The 22,135-nt window shown below is 44.6% G+C and overlaps 1 protein-coding gene and 1 long non-coding RNA gene across 8 annotated transcripts in view; one reads left to right on the top strand and one right to left on the bottom strand.

The window, feature by feature from the left end:
• LOC139357513 (uncharacterized) overlaps nt 1–3,303 on the top strand; it is a 44,294-nt gene extending 40,991 nt beyond the window's left edge. Inside the window, exon 4 of the long non-coding RNA XR_011610850.1 lies at nt 3,184–3,303. This is a non-coding gene — a long non-coding RNA (uncharacterized lncRNA). The remainder of the gene's footprint in view (nt 1–3,183) is intronic.
• Nucleotides 1–22,135, bottom strand: part of DENND2B (DENN domain containing 2B) — a 177,910-nt gene that overhangs the window by 114,626 nt on the left and 41,149 nt on the right. For 4 of the 7 annotated variants that reach the window (XM_071075129.1, XM_024795017.2, XM_071075127.1 and 1 more), the window contains one exon: nt 4,352–4,440. The gene's annotated coding sequence lies outside the window, so the exon portion shown is untranslated. Of the gene's footprint in view, nt 1–3,623; nt 4,096–4,351; nt 4,441–13,110; nt 13,265–22,135 lie in introns of those variants that run through there. The other 3 variants (XM_011753121.3, XM_011753120.3, XM_071075128.1) reach the window with 3 other exon arrangements.

The raw sequence follows: 22,135 nt of genomic DNA, 5'->3' as shown, positions 1-22,135 counted from the left end.
TACGCCAGATGGTCTTTTTTTTGTTTGTTTGTTTCATGCCCTCCTGGCCCCTTCTCCACTTTCCACGGTCCCTCCAACTCAAAGAACTCAATTATCTGCCTGCAGATTTTCCCTTCCCCTCCTCACAGCCTGCCCTAAACACACCCACCTCCCAAGCCCAAGCAGAGGCACAGAAGGAAGGCCAAGCCAGAGCTTGGAAGGGCTGCTGCCAGGCTTCCCCCAGCCTCAACTATGTGTTCCCTGGGCTTGGCTGCCTCAGACCACTCTCTTAGGCCCAACAGTGGAAATGGGGACACTTCCAGGGCAATGATAGTTAACAGCTAAGAGGAGTGACAGGAAGGAAGACATATTCTTCAATCCTTTAGTCCCACTTGCCCCACAGGAAGGTGCTTCAGAAGGTCCAGGCCTCAGACCCTCCCATCTCCCTGAGGTGCTAGGTGGACCTCCTGTAAAGCAGTTCTTAGAATCAGATGCGGCGGGGAGTGGGGTACAGCCTCTCTTGGGTCTAGGCTACCAGTGGGGCCATGATACTTGGATTGCCCTCCTGAATCTGTACCCCCGCCCTTCATTCCAGGGAAAGAGGCTGAACCAGCAGAACCAAGGGTGCCCTTGGCCTGTTCTCCAGTGTATTTCAAAGTTTCATCTTCCCTGGGTGACTGATATCTAATTTTAGAGAGAGGAAGCCCAAGGGGAGAAGGTACAGGAAGGGGAGTAGAAGAAGGAGGAAAGAGGGAGTGAGAACAGGAATGTTACTTTTTAATCCTTAAGGAACATAGACAGATCCAATTTGTGACTCAGCTCGGGAAGCCGGACTGCTGGGAGTGGGGAACAGCTGCAGCCCCAATCTAAGCTGTGGGCAGCTTCTCCTTCGGGCCTTAGAGGCTGTTGTGACATGACTCACCTAGAAGGGGAGCAGCTTGCTTTGTTTCGTTTTTGTTTTTTTTTTTTTTAATCTGCCTACTATGGGTCTGCTCAAGGGCTTCTTCCCAGACACCACTCCGGGACATGGCTGGCAGGTTTTCCCCACCTCACAGTAAAGCTGGGGCTGTGGGTGAGGCACTCTAGTATGCCATACGCCCTATCGACTCACTGAGGACAGACCTGGGACTCTCCTTGCCTGGAGTCTCCCTTCCCCTGCTCTTCCATTCCTTGGCACAGTCCCACGGCATATCAAGAATCTCTGCCCTTGGAATTCCCACTTCCTTGTTTCTTTTCTTTCCCCAAAAGCTGTAGCCTTACGAGTTCCTGAAAGACCTGCCCAGCTCCCAAGAAGTCTTTCAGAGCAATAACACTTTCTCCCAGTTAGAACCCTGCCTTCTAAACTCAGAATGGAGGAGAAAGACCTCTTTGCCCACTGCTGAGTCTCCCCAGCAGGACCCAGCTGTACGAGGGAAACAGGCCTGGCACTCATAGCCTCTCTTCCAGCTGCTAAAGTGTATGGTGCCACAAATACAGGCAGCTATGGGACACAGGAAAAGCGACGGGTCTTTTGGAATACCTCTCCTCTGTACTATATAGAAACACATGAGTCAGGTGACCAAGGAAAGCTTCCTCTCTGCAGGATCGTCTATGAGGCTCCAGGTCTACGGTGAACGTCACTCTTATGAAATGACCCAACCCAAGGAAAGCAACATTTGTTTCCTTAAACATCCTGAAGAAGTCTTTTCAGATTTTTCTCATGTTTACTTATAAATGCAGAAAGGAAGACGGCACTTTATAAAATGAGAGAACCAGAACCGAGAGGCAAAGTGACTTTCCAGGGAGGGCTGGGTCATTCCTCAAGCTTCAATTCACAACATGTTACATTAGATAGGATGTGACTTGTTTCTAACTATTTTCACGGAAGTTATCCCACTGGCTCCTTCCAACAGTCCTGTGAAGTTGTTCTTATCATTACCTCCATCTCACAGGTAAGAATCTGAAGCTCCTATTAGTTAAGATACTTGCCTGTGGCCACCCTATGGGAACAGAATCTAGCCATCGACTCAAGTCTAGCAACCCAAATCCATTCATCTTTCTGCTATACCAAAAGAAAGAGCACCAACTCCTGAAACTGGGTCTCTGCTAGCCCTCTTCACACATGTGGGGATGGTAAAATTGAAGAGCTCCAACTACACACACAAGTAGAAAAGAAGGCTGAGGTTCTGGATTTACACTGCCAACTGAAGGGCCCACTGGCTCAGTATTATGCCACATCCCTCCAGCAAAATGTAGGTTTCAACTAAGCAGAGGATCCCTGGAGTGTAGCAAAAGGAGGAATAACTTCAGAAGTGGCCCATCTGAGGTCCAGGGCCATGGAGTTCACCCTTGTGGACCCTCAGGCCACAACCATGATGCATACGTGTACACATTTAGGGAGCCAGAACTGGGGACATGGCCAGTGCTTGCATTGGCAAGCTGACCCGAAGTTAATCAGAATGCCCCCTCATTGTTTGCCAGAATACAAAAGACATTCTGTTCAGAAAGTTCAAGAAGAAAAACCGAAGAGCCAGGACAGCAGCTGTTCCCTCATCCCACAGAGAAACCAAAGGCATTTGCAAAGTTCCCTGAGGCCAAGAAGTGAATTTAAGACATAACATGGCTCAAGTGGAAGCACATTCCCTGATGGGTCTCCCTTGCAGGGAGTGTTTGCTGCATTCATCCTCCTAACAATATTACTGACAACCCCACTACCCTACCACCTAGGAAACTGCCTTTCTGGGAAGGTCTCCTTTCCTAGGCCACACTGAGCTCACCACGTACCACTCCTCCAGGTCAGAATAAGTTTTACCAAAACTTCGGACAATCAGTGTAGGAGTGCACAGCGTGGACACTGCGTGCCCTGAGATTTGGTCAAAATGTAACCAAAGGAATCCACCCAGCACAACTACAGTGCCTCATGTCCCCCAGCTCTTAGCAGCTGCCGCTGACAGCTCACTCTGGGACATCTGTATGAGAAACCTGTTTGCAGGCCCCCCAACCCCAAGCCAACCCCCTCCCCCACCTCCTAGGAAAGTCTGTGGTCGACCTTTTAATGTGGGAGGACAGCTTGATTCTTACCAAGCTGCCTGGAAGAGAGTGTGCAAAACCCCAGCTCAGGCATCCCTCTGTCCTAATAAATGCTCTAGAGGAACTTGGAACTCACCACAGGCTCCTCGCTGAGCTTAATTAGTTTTTTTTTTTTTTTTTTTTTTTCCATTACAGGTCAGACATAGCAGCACCAAGAGACAAAACAGACAGTGTTCACTAGGGCGAACAAGTGGCTCAAAAGGCACTGGAGTTTCCCTGTAAGAACTACAAACACCACGGGAGTGATGTTAACTCAGTTTCTTCCACATAAAAGATGCTTCCTGTAAAAATATCCTGTCCCTTTGTGCTAAATAAAAGTAAAATGATGCTTTTTAGAGTGAAGTCTAAACACCTCAGATTCAGCAAGAGTGAGATCAGCTAGATTTGCAAAGTCAAGAAAATTGGCTGTTTCCCTCCTCCTTAAGCTAATAGAATCCAACTGTTGGAGCATGACATCATTCCTGAGCCCCAAACCCCGAGCAGGGACTACAGACACTCGCCTGCCTCCCAGAAAACAGCCGGAGAGAAGGGCCAGGAAAGAAGGCCAAACGATCCCAGCCCGGAGCTGCCCTTACCTGAAAGTCTCGCTGCTTTCCTGCCCACTCCATTCTCACACCACAGCCGGCTAGGGAGCCCACGGCCCCCAAATCCACTGGCTTAAGCTCCGATACCTGCTGCGAGCTTCCCACAGCTCCTTCCTCTGACCTTTCGCGGCGCTGCTCGCAGCCAAGTGAGCAGAGCACTGCTAGCCGGCCAGGCCAGTTGTCATGGAGACCCTGTCCTCGCTAGGCGGGTGCACGCACACCAGCGCGCTCTTGGCCTAGCGCGTGCACAAGGGCGCTCTCTTTTTCTTTCTTTCTCACTGTCTCTCTCTCTCTCTCTCTCTCTCTCTCTCAGTTCTGGGAGGCTTCCATGAAACAGCACTGTCTTTTGATCAGCTCAGTTTTTGCACGCATTCCACTCCTCCTACCTCCCTTCCAGTCCAACAGAGGCTCTGAACTGCTCCTGGGAACTTGCTTGAACAGCTCAGAGGGGAGAAGGGAGAAGACAGTGAGTGGACTTGTTTTCTTCCCCTCCAGTGTCTCATTTTTTATAACTTGGAAGAATCCCTGCCGGGGGGGAGGGAGCTAGCTGAAACGCTTGGAGGGGAAGCCAGCCCTTCCTCTGGGTCCTGGAGCTCGGGTAGGAGGGACCCTGATGTGCTGCCTTGACTTGTTTGTGCACTTGGGATTTTTCCGGGCACAACTGGGGCGGAAATGCACTCATATCCCAGGAGCTCGCCTGGACTGGCCTCCCTGCTTACCTTGCTGCCTGTCCAGGTTGTGGCGATGGCTTTAACCAGTGCAGGGACTCATGGTACTAGTGGTGGCGCCTAAGCAGTCTCTCATCTTCCTGAAATGGAGAGCAAAGACACTCGGTCAGGACCAGAAAGAATCCTGGGCAAGTCGAGAGTCACAACCCAGATGACAAACCTGATACAAATACAGTCTTGTCTCTCTGCCCTGCTCAGGGTCTGCAGCTAAGGCACAGGCTTCATGGGAGCTGCTGTCACAGTCAGCAATAGTAATGCTCCCGTCAGAAATTAAGCACAGTCCCTGGGACACGGCAGACCCCCTAAGTTTAGTCCCATCCCCATCCCCATCCTGTCCCTTCCTCTCCCCCCTCCCCAGCATACATTTCTGCTTTGTAACATTCTTTTTACATGTATCATTTTGTTTGATCCTCATAACCTTTTGAAATACACTGCACAGATATTTTTATGACCATTTTTTCAAGTTTATTTATTATCTTTTTAAATTTCTTTTAGAGACAGGATCTTGCTCCGTTGCCCAAGCTGGAGTGCAGTGGTGCAATCATAGCTTACTACATCATCAAACTCCTCAGCTCATGTGACCCTCCTGCCTCAGCCTCTGAAGTAGCTGGGACTACAGGCATGCACCACCATGCCTGGCTACTTTTTTAATTTTTATTTTTATAGAGACAGGGTCTCACTATGTTGCCCAGGCTGGTTTTGAACTCCTGGCTTCATGCAATCCTCCTGCCTCAGCCTCCCAAAGTACCGAAATTACAGGCGTAAGCCAGCATACTGGCCTTATGGCCATTTTATAGATGGAAAAACTGAGACTCAGAGAGATTAAACATTTGATCTGCACTTATACAGTTAGGCAGTCAAAGAACTAAGTGAAGAAATCAGCCAAGTTCCCCCTAGTCCAGCACCCTTTCCACTAAAGTATATTGCCACCTGATTTCAAAAACTGTCAACTTTTTGATAACCGGTTATGAGATAACACTGGGATCCCAAGGGATGGTGGAGCATCCTTGTTAAGTTGTGGTGAGATACACTGACTACCATCCTTTCAGCCTAAAGACCTTAAGACAGCATCTCTGAGATATAAAATGTCCCGATGCACCAGCCCTACCCCACAGCTATGTATGACCTTACACTTTCCTAAACTACTCTCAAAATATTGGCTCATCTGTTCGACATGACAAGTCTGAAAGTTAGGGCTGGCATTATTATACTAATTTAACAGATTTTTTTAAAACAATTCTACAACAAGTAAAATTACTTGCCCCAGGTCACGGAACCAGGAAATAAAACCTAGAAACAATCCCCAAGCCTTTCAACTCTCTTGAGTACATTAAGCACAGTGGTTGCAACAGCACCAGGGGTCAGAAGACCTTGGCAGTGCCTGACTCCACCAGTAATGGGTCACGTGCCACTGGGCAAGTCACGTGACTTCCCCTTTTCACCTGCAGAGTCTACTGACAGGGCTGGGGCTGAACATCGGAAGAGATGCTGTCCTTGAAAGCACTCTCAAGTCAGGCACTGAACTAAGAACTTCGCTCCTCTCAGCAACTCCTCACCAAAAACCAACAAAAAACACTGGGACAGTTAATACCCTCCCCAGGATGAGGACACTGAGGCTTAAGAAGGATATTTTCCAATGTTGCTCCCAAAAACAGTGCTAAAGGTCCTGATGTTATTTATTTATTTATTGGCATGAGGTCTTACTATGTTGCCCAGGCTGGTCTTGAACTCCTGAGCTCAAGCAATCCTCCCACCTCGGCCTCCTGAGTAGCTGGGAATATAGGTGTGTACCACCACACCCAGCCTGATAGAATCTGTAATGCATCCTATGCAGAATCTCGTGGGTTTTTTTTTTTTTATTAATTTCCAGCGTATCACAATATTCTCAAAACAAGATTCTAATTGACTTGAGTTTAAAAGGTAAATATATACCAGAAGTTAAGGTAGGAGAAGTGCTATAAAATCCAACAGGAAATGACAGAATGGCACAAATCCTAAATGGGGGGCACTACTGCTTTAGTGAAGCAATCAGAGCTTCAAAGGGAGTGAACTTAATCACCCACTATAAATCCCCAACCTCACGCAAGCCCTAGCTGAAGAATCCCAAGTCTACAAAGAAAGACAAGATAGAAGGGCAAACGCAGTATCATCAAATCACTAAAATTCCGCCTCTTCCTTTTCCAAAAGGCATCCCTCTGCTCTCCTCCTGATGCTCAAAATGCACATTCCACTTGCCCAGTCTCCATCCTGAGAAAGAAGAGGTGATTCCACCCCTTTCTACAATAAGATAATATTAATAATACAGTAGTAACACCAATTAACACTTATTGAGCACCTACCATATGCTAGGCATTCTTTTAAGCAGTATGAGGGACAAGGGGTCAGGACTGAGTACTAGAGCTGATACAAGTCAGTTCCTGAAGGAATCCAAACTTAAAAAGCCCTCCAAACCAGACCCAGAATGCGGGCCATGCTCCCCCTAGTGGCATGCTGGAGTTATGGAGGCTCCTTAGGGCCTTGTCCTGGAAGAAGGGACAAAGGAAGGGCCCCATTAGTGAGATAACTGGAATGCCTGCTTGGGTGATGCTACTGTGTACATACTCCTGGAACTGGGCAGAGCCAGGGACAGTTGAATCCCGCCACTGCCTCTGCAAGGCTGGATTCAGACCAATCCTACCTGACCTTTCCGAAGGATAAGGATCTGACAACCTTAGATAGCTCTCTGCTGTCTGCTGAGAGGCCTGCAAGCATACGTGTGCCAGAAACCTTGGAGACATCCTGGACTCTCCCTTTTTCTTTTTCCCCACATCCAATCCATTTCCCAACTGCAAACAATTCTACTTCCAAAATATATCTTTTATCGGTCCACTTTTCTTCACCTCTGATGCTACCCATCTCTCAACTGAATTATTGCAAAAACCTCCTAATTGCCCCAGCTTCCACTCTCCCCTCACAAAGCCATTAGAGCTGTCTGAATCACCTTTCTTTACACCAGATCAGGTCATTTCCTGCTTAACACACTTCATTGACTTCCCACTACACTTAGGATAAAATCTAACTTCTTACCAGGACCTACAAGGCCCAGCGTGATTCTCCTCCTGCCTTCTTTCAGCACATTTCCTGCCCTTCCCTGACTGTGCACTGGCCACATACAACTGCTTTTAGTTCCCCCGAAGTGTCATATTTTTGCCAGGTTGTTTCCCGTTGCCGGGACACTCCCCTCCCAAGCAGTCTTTGCCTGGATAGTTCTTACTCACCTTGCCTCACCTTGACTTTCCTGTCTCTTGACTTTCACAATCGTCCAGTCTAAATGAGGTTCCCACACTTATCCTTCAGAGCACTCACCATGCTGTGTAATTATGCATTCGTACAGTTATCTGCTTAATCTCAGTCTTCCCTCATGAGTTCCTTAGGATACGAACTTTGACTATTTTGCTAACCACCAATATTCCCTGCACTAAGTGCAGGGCCCAGCTCACAGCTGGCACTCAATAAATATCTGCTGAATAAAATGCATAAAGCCCCATTTCTTCCTGTCCAACAGGAAGAAGAAACTTAGAGCAGCTATTTCATGTCACTCATTGCCTCTTTTCATAGACTCACAAACTATAATTACATTTCTTTTCCTCATGTGCCTTGCCTGTGGGCACAACCAAAAATTCCTGTAAAGTCTCCTTGTGGTTTGTTTCCCAGAACTTTCCTGGTCACTCTCCTGCGGCTGCCCTCCAGGGTTTTATAGCTGCTTCCATTACTAGTGCCCACTCACAGGCCTCCACCACCACCAGGTCATTGCCAGAGCACTGTGTAGGAATGGCCCAGCTCCCACGATGACAAGGTTCTCTCAGGCCAGCAGCTCCGAGGACAAAACGCCTCCTCTCCCCCCCATGGTGCAGGCCACTATGATTGTAAAAAAAAATACATTTTTACTTAAAAAAAAAAAAAAAAAGTCTTACATTTTATAATTTGGAGATGGGTGTAAAAAGTTCAGAAAACAGGGGTTCTATTACTAAAAAGAATTTTCAACACTACGGTCTGGAGGAAAAATGAAGGTCTAAACAACAGCAACAGCAGTGTGAATACGTCCAGCGTTCCCTCTTCTGGCCTACGCTCCCACCCAAATCTGAAATCCTCTGGCTTCATCTCTTGCCCACACCTCCCCTGCTACCAACCACCCCATTACAGGCACAACCACAGGACACTGCCTGGTTCTTTGAACACTGCCTGCATTTTCCTCTCCCTCCCTCTATGGCTCATGCTGTTACCTTTATCTGAATGCCTCTCCTTCCCCCACTAACAAAATCTTACTGCCTTCAAAGTCCAACTCAGTTATCACCTCCTCTGTAAAATATTTTTCAATCTCCTGACAGAATCTGTTTGTCTCTTCTGCAAATCAACAGCAGTTTAAAGATGCCTTTATTAAAGTGTTGATATCACTTTATCACTGTTACTTGCACACCTGTCTCCCCTACAGACCTGAGCTCCTCGAGGTGTATCCATTTTAGTCTTTTTTTTGTTTTTGTTTTTGTTTTTGAGACGGAGTCTCGCTCTGTCGCCCAGGCTGGAGTGCAGTGGTGCGATCTCGGCTCACTGTAAACTCCACCTCCCGTTTTCATGCCATTCTCCTGCCTCAGCCACGCACCCGCAACCACACCCGGCTAATTTTTTGTATTTTTTAGTAGAGATGGGGTTTCACCTTGTTAGCCAGGATGGTCTCGATCTCCTGACCTCGTGATCCGCCTCGGCCTCCCAAAGTGCTGGGATTACAGGCGTGAGCCACTGCACCCGGCCCCCCTTTAGTATTTCATTCAATGTGTGCAATGAGTGCCTGTGAGATAAATGAATCATTGAAAAGACTCTCCAAACAAACAACAGAAACAGCTATTTCCTCTCTAAGGTGAGGGAATTTGAATGGATGGCCCTACATTGCACAAGAAAATACATATATGTAAATGATGATCGGATTCCAGATTAGGTCATGAGAGGGGTTTATAGTACTTTCTTGTCTCTTTAAAGACAACTGAAATTCTGAACCTGAAAACACAGGAACAGAGTAAGTCTTTTAAAGTCACTCCTTTGGGATCAAAGAAATTCAAGTAAAATGGGCTGTTGTTTCAATATTATTGGTTGGATCTTAAAATGCCTAGGAGATGTCTAATTTCAAATGACTCTGGGAAGCCTAGTTCCTAATGCCCACCAGACTGGGGTCCAGTGGTATTCCCACTGAAAACATCCAGTTCTACCAAATTAATGGGTGATCAGGTCAAGTACAGTGGCTCACACCTGTAATCCCAGCACTTTGGGAGGCTGGGGCAGGAGAACTGCTTGAGCCCAGGAGTTCAAGACCAGCCTGGGCAACATAAGGAAACCCCATCTCTACAAATAATTTTTAAAAATTGGCTGGGCATAGTGGCACATGCCTGTGGTCTCAGTTACTCAGGAGGCTGAGGTGGGAGGATCGCTTGAGCCTGGGAGGTTAAGGCTGCAGTGAGACATCATCACATCACTGCACTCCAGCCTGGGTGACAGAGCAAAACTGTGTCTCAAAAAACAAAAAACAAAAAAACAAAATGGGGAATCAAACACGCTCCCCTCCACCAATCCTCCTACACTGGGTTCTAGCTGCCGTTTATGGAAGAGCCCTTAAGAGTTTTATAATTTTCCTCTTCTGCCTGTGAATGGCAATGTGCTAAGGAGGGAAGCTTTTAAAATTCAGTAGTAGACAACTAGCAGGCTGGAGCCCAGTCCTGGCTTCCAGCTTTCTGGAATGGTAAAATCCTGGGCAAGTCCCTGTCTCCCTTAGGGCCTTTGCTTTTTCCTCCACATGAGAGGGCTGGACTAGCTGTTCAAGCATCCTTCGGCTTGACTGTCCTACTGCATCGTTCTACTGCAGTCAGCCAGACCTACTGCTTTCTGAGTAAGTCCAAAGCAGCAGAAAGACTTCTTGCTTTCAGGGGCTACAGTCTTTATCCAACTCTCAGCAGAACCCCGGGCTTGGGGCTTTGAGGTCAGACAGAGGACCATCACCAATGAAAAGTAGCCTTTTTTGGAAGCAAAAAATGGGAGATTCAGGCTTCCTGCCTAAGAAGGGCTGGACAGAGAAGAAAGGTACTAAATTACAGGATGGAGAAATTAGGATATGGCCTGGGAAGTACTTGGAAGAGAACTGAGGCTCCTGCTGAGGTCCTTGCTCAGACTCACCCCTACCCCTAAGTCTGAGACAGAGTTGCCTTTACAAAGCAGATACTGAACACCTGACAATACCTAAGTTCTCTTGGAAGACAATCTGTCTACTGCAAATCAAGCAGTCTCTACCTGGGTGCTATGAGGGCCTTCAGATCAACAAAACAAATCTCCCTCCAGATGGCAATCCTGGGCCCCCTCCACCTGAAAGTCACATCTGGCAGGACCTCCATAGTGTTGGCCGCTGCCACACAAATTTGGCTTGCAGACTTCCTAGGAAGGTAGAGAAATACCCGTTCTGTGCTCAAGTCCTAGTGTTTTATGATAGGAAGTTTTCCCAGGTCCTTACTCCTGACCTAATTCTCCCTGCCTCTCCTACACCACCACCCAACCCCTGACGACCTTAAGACTCTGAACCAGAGAAGTGTGGAATTCAGCCTATAATTCGCCTAGACCCCACAGCCCTGTGGTGAAGCAGCTACCACACACCTTCACGCTGGGTTGTGCCCCCTCTCCTTCAGTCTGATAACCATCCAGCCCTAGTTCACCTCTGCTCAGCTCACAATCCTCTGTATAAAGCTCGACGTCCAGGTACTCACGACACAGGTACTCATGGCTTGCTCCAGTTTCTTGGAGTCTCTGTGATAACGTTCATATATGAGCCAATTATCTGAAATCTCTCAAATCCACAGGCCCCTGACTGCTGTTCCTCATTAAGCCGGAGCATTTTAACACTGGGCCACATAAACATAGGCTTGGGGCCAGGAAAGAGTGGACCAAGGAAGCAATACCCTAGACCCCTAGGAAAGCACCATTTTATCCTTCTAGAATAGGCTTTCTGGCCAGGTGTGGTGGCGCACGCCTATAATCCCAGCACTTTGGGAGGCCAAGGCGGGCGGATCACTTGAGGTCAGGAGTTTGAGACAAGCCTGGGCAACACGGCAAAACTCGTCTCTACTAAAAATACACAAACTAGCCAGGCATGGTGGCAGGCGCCTGTAATCCCAGCTACTCAGGAGGCTAAGGTGGGAGAATCACTTGAACCCAGAAGATGGAGGTTGCAGTGAGCCGAGATCACACCACTGTACTCACACCAGTGGGCAACAGAGCAAGACTCTGTCTCGAATAATAGTAATAGGCTTTCCAAGCTTAGCTGGCTCACAACTCTGAGTTCAACAATGACCTTAACGTATCATGATTAAAAGCTTCAGGACTGGGGAGGCAAGGTGCAAAGTGGAGGGAAAGGTAAGAGATAGGGGATTAAGAGGAATGTGGACTCAAGCTGCTTTTCTATGATCTACCCAGGAAAATACCTTGAGGCTGGGAAAGAAGTACCCCTCAGAGTAAGATCTGGGCAAGGCTATGGGAAGTGTGAGCCCAGACTATGTCGACCTCCTCAATCCTAGCTCCCCTCATTCTCCCTGGCTAGACTGATTCTCTAGCCCTACCCCCAGTACTCCTCAGAACAGGCTGCCACTCCAGCGCCAACCATGCCCCATTGCCTTGTGTGACTGCACCAAGGCTCATTCAGCTTATTTCTCCTGCTAGCCGTAATGTTCTTTAGAGACAGAACTATGTCTTAACTCTGAATTCTAGCTTAGGGCTGTGTACCAAGTACAATTAATAAATTTTTAAATGAATGAACTAATAAAACCAACCAATTGATCCAACTAAAAAGGGTATTAACAATGTCACCACAGAACCTAGACCACTTGATGCTTAACACCTCACAGTAGTCCAGAGTTTCCAAGGTGGGGTGTGTATACAAGATGATTATAAGTGGTATATGGACAAACATTTTTAAAATTTTTAAAACTTTTATATTATCTTAATGTATAGAAGAACAAAGATAGCCAGCTACTAACCTCATTATTACCAATCTCATTATTAGATCAACACTAAAGAAGTTACATTTTCTATCTGCTTTTAGTATTGTTTTATAGCAGGTAGAAGTTTAAGGAGAGGCCAGGCTTGGTGGCTCAAGTCTGTAATCCCAACAATCTGAGAGGCCAAGACGGGAAGATTGCTTGAGCTCAGGAGTTTGAGACCAGCCTGGGCAATGTGGCAAAACCCCTAACTCTACAAAAAATAAAAAACTTAGCCAGGTGTGGTGGCACACACCTGTGGGCCTGGCTACTTTTGAGGCTGAGGTGGGAAGATCACTTGAGCCCAGCAGGAGGTCAAGGCTGCAGTGAGCCATGATCAAGCCACTGCACTCCAGAGCCTGGGTGACAGAGTGAGACCCTGTCTCAAAAAAAAAAAAAAAAAAAAAAAAGAGTTTAAGGAAAAATGGGATATTTGTGTAACCTCAAAGTATCTCTCCCAGAATATTTATTAATTACAAAGGCAGAAATAGTTAACCTCACAGTGGAGAAATTGGCAAATATCACCTTAATCAAGTGATCAACGTTAACACTACATGCAATAAGACATATTGACACCATGTGCCCCAATACCATGCGCTGAGAAGGGCATTTCACCTCTGTGGTGCTCTTCCCAAATCCATGACCTTAATCTAATTATGAGAAAACATCAAGTAAACCCAACCTAAGGGATAATCTACAAAATACCTGATCAGTACTCCGCAAAAGGGCCTGGGTCATGACAAACAAGGACAGACTGAGGAACTGTCACAGATTAGAGGAGACTAAGGAGACGCAGCAACTAAATGCAACATGGGATCCTGGATTCCATCCTGGAACAGAAAAAGGAGTTTCATAGGAAAAACTGGTGAAATCCCAACTAAGTCTATATCAGTATCAATTTTAGTTTTGATCACTGTACTGTAGTTACACAAGATTAGGAGAATTTGTACTGCCATTGCAACTTTTCTCTAAGTCTAAAATTATTTAAAAGTAAAAAGTTTTTAAAAAGCCAAATTTAAAGGTAAGTAAATAAAAGTACATATAGTACGTGGTTATAGGAGAAAATCATAAAGGTAGGTAAGACTGACTCAAGTTTGGGAAGCACTCAAGTATTTACCCTACCCCCAAGAAAAGTTGCCTCCAGAATGAGAATCACTGCTGTTGAAGAATATTTCGTAAAAAGGGAAATGTTCACTTTATATTACTTGAGGGTAAAATTAATAAATCATCCCTTTCTGTTAAAAAGATATATATCACATATATTACCCATAGAAAACAGTCTGTGTTAAAATTAAAATAACCTATGCTAAACAAAGCACAGATGACATTTATTAACTAGTAAATAGGATATGGCTTTTGGAAAGTAACTCATCAATTAAAATGCTCATAGACTTTGACTCAGTAGCCTCACTCAGGGAGAGTATCCTAAGAGAAAATTCCTAAGTATGCAGAATAAATGTCTGTTTCCAGCATTATTTATAATAATTTTAAAAATTAGAAACAACCTCCATATCAGTCATTCCTAGATTAGTATTTTTTTTAACTGCAACAACCCAATAAAGAATAGTTTACATTGTAATCTAGCACACGCATGTGTGAGAGGGTGTGTGTATCTGCGTGTGTGTAAAAAACTGAACCAAAAAGGTTTCTCAAAACAACACTATCTTTACTATATGTGATGCTCTCTGCTATTTTCAATCCTAATCTATGTTATTAGGAAATTAAGAAAACAAAGTATATACAGCCCCACTAAACTGATTTCCTGACCCAAAAATGGATTATGGCCCTTAGTCTGAAAAACTGCACTAGATGGACTATTGTGCAGCCATTGTAAGAGATGACTATGGCTGGGTGCAGTGGCTCAACGTCTGTAATCCCAGCACTTTGGGAGGCCAGGTGGGTGGATCACTTGAGGTCAGGAGTTCGAGACCAGCCTGGCCAACATGGTGAAACCCCATCTCTACTAAAAATACAAAAATTAGCCAGGCATGATGGCGCATGCCTTAATTCCAGCTACTTAGGAGGCCGAGGCACGAGAATTGCCTGAAACCAGGAGGCAGACATTGCAATGAGCTGAGATCGTGTCACTGCATTCCAGCCTGGGCAACAGAGACTCAGCCTCAAAAAAAAAAAAAAAAAAAAAAAACTAAATTAAATTTTAAAAATTTAAAAGAGACTACTATAAACCACAAACTGGTAGCAGCAATGGGTTCTAAGGAGAAAAGAGGGTGGGAGGAAAACTTGCTTTTCACTGTATATCTTTTTGTATCTTTCTGAATTTACAACACAGGTTTTTTATTTAAAATTTAACTAACTGGGCACAGTGGCTCACACCAGTAATCCCAGCACTTTGGGAGGCCAACCTGGGAGGATCTCTTGAGACCAGGAGTTCAAGACCAGCCTGGGCAACATAGAGACCTCGTCTCTACTAAAAATAAAAAAAATTTTAAAAAAAATTAGTACAAGCCTGTAGTCCCAGCTACACAGGAGGTTGAAGTGGGAGGATCACATGAGCCTAGAAGATAGAGGCTGCAATGAGCAGTGATCACGCCACTGCACTCTAGCCCAGGAGACACAGGGAGATCCTGTCTCAAAAAAAAAAAAAAAACTAACTTTAAATGGCAATTACAAAGACTTTATCAGCATGGGAGACAATGCTAATTATGCATAATAAAGCTATAACTATGTAAAGACATATGCAAGTGAAAAAGAAATTTATACCAAGCAATAATCATGTTAGCAATTTTTTTCCTTTTTACTAAATTCTACATATTCTACACTGTTGCTATTGTAGATTTTTTTGTTTTGTTTTGTTTTTGAGACAAGGTCTGGCTCTATTGCCCAGGCTGGAATACAGTGGCAAGATCTTGGCTCAATGCAACCTCTGCCTCCCAGGCTGAAGCAATCCTCCCACTGCAGCCTCCCAAGTAGCTGGGACTACAGGTGTGCACCACCACACCCTGCTAATTTTTTTATGTTTTGTAGAGATGGGATTTTGCCATGTTGCCCAGGCTGGTCTCAAACTTGCGAACTATTTTTCTACCATTCAACATACCTTTATCTTCTTAAATTAAATCAATTATTGGTAAGGACACAGGAGATTTTAAAGTTAATGGTAGTGTTTTCTTTCTTAAGCTAGGTGGTGGGTCACTTAAACTATACATATAAAAATAGATATTCTACATATTTTAAATAATTTCTCAATTTTTTCCAACTTTATGAGTTATGATTGATAAAAGTTATATATACTAAAGATGTACAGCATAATTAGATATACTAATACACTGTGAAACGATTACCACAATCAAGTTTACACATTCATTATTACCATACACAGTTACCATTTTGTGTGTGTGATGGGGAGAGGTGAGGATACTTAAGACTTACTCTCTTGGCAAATTTCAAGTAAACAATACAGTATTAACTATAGTCACTATGTTGTACATTAGATTCCCAGGATTTATTTATCTTATAACTGAACATTTAACAACATTTTTTTAAAGAAAAGATTTCAAAAGTGGACTCTTTCCCGAAACCTGCCTCCTTGACCTCAAACTCACAGAGCCACTCCAACAAGGTACTGAGATAGGATTTAAAACTGTCAGTCAACTGGATACTTTCTACCTACCTCTGAGATGAGAATCTAACGTGGACTGTACCATCCCCATGGCTTCTAAACTCTGCAGGTGGGCTAGTTTCGGCATTCCATTCACACTCAGGACTGTTCTTTTGTTTTTCCTCCTTTCCCCACCAAGCTATTATTCATTCCCTTACATTTTTAATTACATGTAATCTCTTCTGAGCATATTCATATTTGAATTTCCAACAGGCTGTAATGCAGTACTTTCTTTGTACATAGCAAGTGCTCAAAAAATATTTCTTAATCAATATCATAGGCAAAACTCCAGAAAAGAATATATAAAAAGTGACAAGAACTCAGAGAAGGAAGCATTGATCCCTGGAGATTAAGTACAAATTGCATCAAGAAACATCATTACTTTTAGTTAATGAGGTTATTATATAATTATTGTAGAGAATAAAATAGATAATACATGTAAAACACTCAGCAATAGCTAGTAAGTGACCCATAAATAACAGATTGGGGACTTAAAAAGCAGTAGCCATATATATTTACACAATATATATTTGTATATAATATATATCATAAATTTAAATACACACATATGCACATACATATGGCAAAGAATGTCAGGGACATAATTTATCTGGACTTCAGAAAAATCTCTCTTGATCTTGTAAAAAAAAAAAAAAAATCAGAGATACACTGGCAGCTGGATGGACTGGTAACTCGGGACAGCTGGGTCCAAACAGTGCTATGAAATGAATCAATATCAACCAGGAAGAGGAACTCTGGAACTCCCAGAAGTTTAGGCACATACCATCTGTTTTATCACATTTATTGATTTGAATATGTTGAGCCATCTGGTATGGTTTGGCTGTGTCACCACCCAAATCTCATTTTGTAGTTCCCATAATCCCCAGGTGTCATGGGAGGGATCCAATGGGAAGTGATTAGATCATGGGGGCCATTTCCCCCATCCTGTTCTCATGACAGTGAGTGAAGCTCATGAGATCTGATGGTTTTCTAAGTGCCTGGCATTTCCCCTGCTTACACTCATTCTCTCTCCTGCCACTCTGTGAAGAGGTGCCTTCCACCATGATTGTAAGTTTCCTGAGGCCTCCAAGACATGTGGAACTGTGAGTCAATTAAACCTCTTTCTTTTCTAAATTACCCAGTCTCGGGCAGTTCTTTATAGCAGCATGAGAATGGAGTAATATACCATCCTTGCATCCCAGGGATAAATCCCATTTGATCATGGTACATGAACCCTTTTTCTTCTTTTTTTTGACTTGAGGCCACTGTTCAAATTCATTCTTCTGCTTTTTTTTTTTTTTTTTTTTTTTGAGGTGGAGTCTCGCTCTGTCGCCCAGGCTGGAGTGCAGTGGCGTGATCTCAGCTCACTGCTACCTCCGCCTCCTGGGTTCAAGCAATTCTCCTGCTTCAGGCTCCCGAGTAGCTGAGACTATAGGCATGTGCCACCACGCCCAGCTAATTTTTTGTATTTTCAGTAGAGGCAGGGTTTCACTGTGTTAGCCAGGATGGTCTCGATCTCCTGACCTCGTGATCTGCCCACCTCGGCCTCCCAAAGTGCTGGGATTACAGGTGTGAGCCACCATGCCCAGCCTCTTTTTTAAAAAATTTAACTTTTAAGTTCAGGGGTGCATGTGCAGGTTTCTTATACAGGTAAACTTGTGTCATGGGGGCTTGTTGTACAGATTATTTCATCACCCAGGTGTTAAGCCTAGTACTCATTAGTATTTTTCCTGATCCTCTCCCTCCTTCCACCCTTTACCCTCAAGTAGGCCTTGGTGCCTGCTCTTCCCCTCTATGTGTCCATGTGTACTCAATGTTTAGCTCCCACTTATAAGTGAGAACAAGTGGTATTTGGTTTTCTGCTCCTGCATTAGTTTGCTAAGGATAGTGGCCTCCAGCTCCATCCATGTTTCTGCAAAGGACATGATTTCATTCTTTTTTTATGGCTGCATAGTATTCTATGGTGTATATGTACCACATTTTCTTTAACCAGTCTACTGTGATGGGCATTTAGGTTGATTCCATGTCTTTGCTATTGTGAATAGTGTTGGAATGAACATACATATGCATGTATCTTTATAATCAAACAATTTTTTTTTTTTTTTTGGAGACAGGTTCTTGCTTTGTCACCCAGGCTGGAGTGCAGTGGCACAATCTTGGCTCACTGCAGCCACCACTTCTCAGATTCAAGCAATTCTCCTGCCTCAGCCTCCCAAGTAGCTAGGACTACAGGTGCACAGCTCCGCACACAGCTATTTTATATATATATATTTTTAGTAGAGACAGGGTTTCGCCATGTTGGCCAGGCTGGTCTTGAACTCCTGACCTCAAGTGATCTGCCTGCCTCGGCCTCCCAAAGTGCTGGAATTACAGGCATGAGCCACTGCACCTGGCATCTTATAATCAAATTATTTATATTCCTTTGGGCATATACCCAGTAATGGGACTGCTGGGTGGAATGATATTTCTGTTTTTAGGTCTTTGAGGAATCGCAACACTGTCTTCCACAATGGTTGAACTAATTTACACTCCCACCAACACTACATAAATATTCCTTTTTCTCCACAACCTTGCCAGCACCTGTAATTTTTTGGCTTTTTAATAACAGCCATTCTGACTGGTGTGAGATGGTATCACACCGTGGTTTTGATTTGCATTTCTCTAATGATCGGTGATGCTGAGCTTTTTTTCATATGCTTGTTGGCCACATGTATGTTTTCTTTTGAAAAGTGTCTGTTCATGTACTTTGCCCACTTTTTAAAAATGGGATTTTTTTTTCCTTGTAAATTTGTTTAAGTTACTTATAGATGCTGGATACTGGACCTTTGTCTTATTAGACTCAATGTGTGCTGTTGAATTCTATTTGCTAGTGTTCTGTTAAGGATTTTTGCATCTATATCCATCAGAGATGTTAGCTTGTAATATTCCTTTCTTTTCCCATTTGTTCTAGATCCCATTATGGTTACCCTTTTTATCACTGACTTGGATAAGACACAATTATCAAATATGCTTATGATAAATTAATTGGGAGGGATAATTAATATACTAGATATCATCAGAGAGAAAAGCCTCCACAAACTGAAACCACAGGTTAAATACGGCAAGATGAAATTTTTAAAGGGTAAAATATGTAATTTTACACTGAAGCTTAGAAAAATACTGTAAGACAACAGGATAAAGATGGTTATTAGTGAAAAAGACCTGAGGAAAGGTTCAATATGAGTCAACTGGTGAGCAAATGTGATTCTGAGTTTAGCTGACAAAACACAGGGCCCAGATCAAATGAGATTCATGTCCTACCGTCCTCCATTCTGGTTAGAACAAAAGTGTTTCCAGGGGACATATACTATATTTGCAGTCCCAGGGGCAAATGGAGTCGTGAATAACATTTCAGACAAATATATTGAAAGAAAAAATGGAAATCAAGTCTTTTGGAGCCCCTTAAACTGAGAAGTAAGATAACACATCTGATTTCATGAGGTTGTAGTAAGTTCTCCTGCAGAACAGGAAGATAGAAAACTACCACTTTCATCCCCATGGAGTCATCTCTGGGGAATAAAGAACACTCACAGAAAGAAGAGACAGCTGGGCCCTGCCTGACCTGCACTTTGTCCCTCCTGCTAGTCACATCAAAACCCCCCAGTCGGGGCTCTGACCATCCAAGCTTTATCAAGGATACAGAACAGCTCAGGAATCCAAACAATTCTGACCCATCATCTCCCCAAACCACGGTTCACTACAAGCAGAATCACAGTGATATTTTTAACTATCAGAGTGAATTTTTGTGGATCTTTAACCTCCTATACTAAGCTGTTATGTGATAGCTGTTGTGAGCAAGGACTCAGGCTTAAATGCTGTAACCGAAACATTACATGATAGGAATGCCGCATTTCAGCTTCTTTGGGGATTGCTGGGATACAGACATACCAGCTTATCTCCTGTAAAGGGACCCTATGATGCTTCTTCTAAGGACCTGGGGAGAGAGAAGAGCAGTGGCCCTTCAATATCCAGTTCTTATCCTAGGAACATGGAAGGTGGCCCTGATCTACAGATGAGTCATACTAAATAAACATCAACATCCTACAGGAGAAGATGCCATTTTTTAAACCATCTTCTTTTTCCCCAAGGTTAAGAACTTAGAAGTTCCTAATCTATGCAATGATTAGCACCTTTCCTAATAAGACATGCACTGGGCCCATCCTATATTTATGTGGAAGACAGCTAGTTTGCCTTTGTGTAAAAAGAGGTCCTTATGAATGTTCATTCACTTAGAGATCAACATTGAACAACTTGTGCGATAGAGAAATCAATTAGACCCCAGGATGCAAGGAAGGGAAGATGATGAAAGGAAAAGCAGAGGAATGTGGAGGGAGCGGGGAGAGTAGAAAGCAATTTAAGATCCTGAAGGACAGAAACAGGAGGAAGCTTGTTTGGAAGTCTCAGAGTGGCAAATTTGGGGGAATTCCTGAGCATTACTCTCAGGGATGTGAAGGAACATACTTGAGCACCACTTAGCCTTTTGAAAGTGCAGGAAAGAAAGAATTCAGAAAGCCTTTATTCCCTCCCTGTCTGGGGCTCCTTACCCCGGGGTGATACAACTGTCTACACCCCACTTAGCTGGTTGGCTGAGCTGTGAACGACTGAGAGGAGGAAGGCAGAGTGAAAAGAACAAAGGGTCAAGGACTACTGTCCCCCGCACAGCTTGTGCCAGCAGAACACTCCCTTCTCACGAGGCCATGGGACTCCAGAGGCTAAAACTGGTAGATGCTAGCTCATCTCAAACCCAAGCAGATAAAGGAAGTCAACGATTTCACAGTCCTCCCGAAGGCAGTAAAGATTATAGCCACTCATCTCCAATGCAGACAGCATCTACCATCAGTAAAGCATGACACAGCTCTTCTAAGAAAAAGGCCCAGAGGAGATGAAGAAGGGGTGCATACTCTGGGAAAATTTGGCAAGCTGAGGCTTGACTCTCTCTGCGTGCTCCCAAGACAGTTACCAAGTTACCACTGCTTTAACTAAGTCACAGAGGGTCCAAGACCCAGAGAGACACGAGAGTTGTCAGAGGCAAAGATAGAGACTTGTGTGGTTGGGATTTGGGGGCTTGAAGTGGTTTTTGTTTTGTTGTTGTTAGTAAATAAGACTGTCTCAGCAAGCTTCTGAAGGGTGAAGCCTGTACCTCTATTTTATCCAAGATGGCTAGGAAGAGAGACAGCTCAACGACATCTGACTTAATCTGCTGCTCTGAGTGGCGGGAGAGAATGGGATAGACTTTCCAAATAAAATAACAATTTGCCAGCCACAAACTTCCTTCCTCTACTATCCAGGTAGTCCATTTCCTCCTTAAATCCCTATTGCACCAGACTGGAGGTGGGGAGGGGGGACGGGGGTGGACTGTGGCAATTTTGTGTAGAGGAGACAAGGACGAAAATGTGAGACATGGACCCAACTGCTGGCTATGGAACTTGGGATGGACCCCAAGGCCAAGGCCATTCAGACTAAACTCAGGGGACTATGAAGTTTATTACCTTGGGAACCTCTTGGAAGAGAGCTGCTCCTGCCTACAGTGGCTAGGGCAGAGATCTAAAGCAAGTAAAGGACCAGACAAATGCTGAGAACCTAGAAGGAGCACACAAAGCCTAATTCAGCCTCATGACCTCAACTTCCTCTTCCAGGAGTGCCTGGACACAGCTGTGCACCTTCCACAGCACAACTCAGCCGTTAAGGCTGCACCAAAATTCATTCAGGAGCCCAGCCCTGGGCAAAGCAAAGCCTCCTGCCCCACAGGATGCAGCACTTCCCTGGTTTGTCTTCAGGGGCTCCAGTGCAGCTGCATCTGCAGGGAAGCTGGGGGTCAGGATGCAGACCACAAGAACCCACTCTGTGAGGGGTCACTGCTTTCAAGGACACGCCGTGTGGGGCAGTGAGAATGGGGACAAGCAGGGCGGACCGAGCACTCTTTTAGTAAGAAACAAGGACTCGGGAGGTGACCAGCTGCAGAAGTGAGCAAGGCTCCAGAAGGACTCCAGCTTCTGACCCAGATGGCTGAGTGCTGCCACCATCTCTGGGAACACTGACCTAACAGAAGATTCCACGCTGCTTTGCTGTGGTCAT

Source organism: Macaca nemestrina, chromosome 12, assembly GCF_043159975.1.
Source record: "Macaca nemestrina isolate mMacNem1 chromosome 12, mMacNem.hap1, whole genome shotgun sequence".
Classification (NCBI taxonomy): domain Eukaryota; kingdom Metazoa; phylum Chordata; class Mammalia; order Primates; family Cercopithecidae; genus Macaca; species Macaca nemestrina.
The sequence above is the reverse complement of the archived record's forward strand: the minus strand, read 5'-3'. Positions and strand labels throughout refer to the sequence as shown.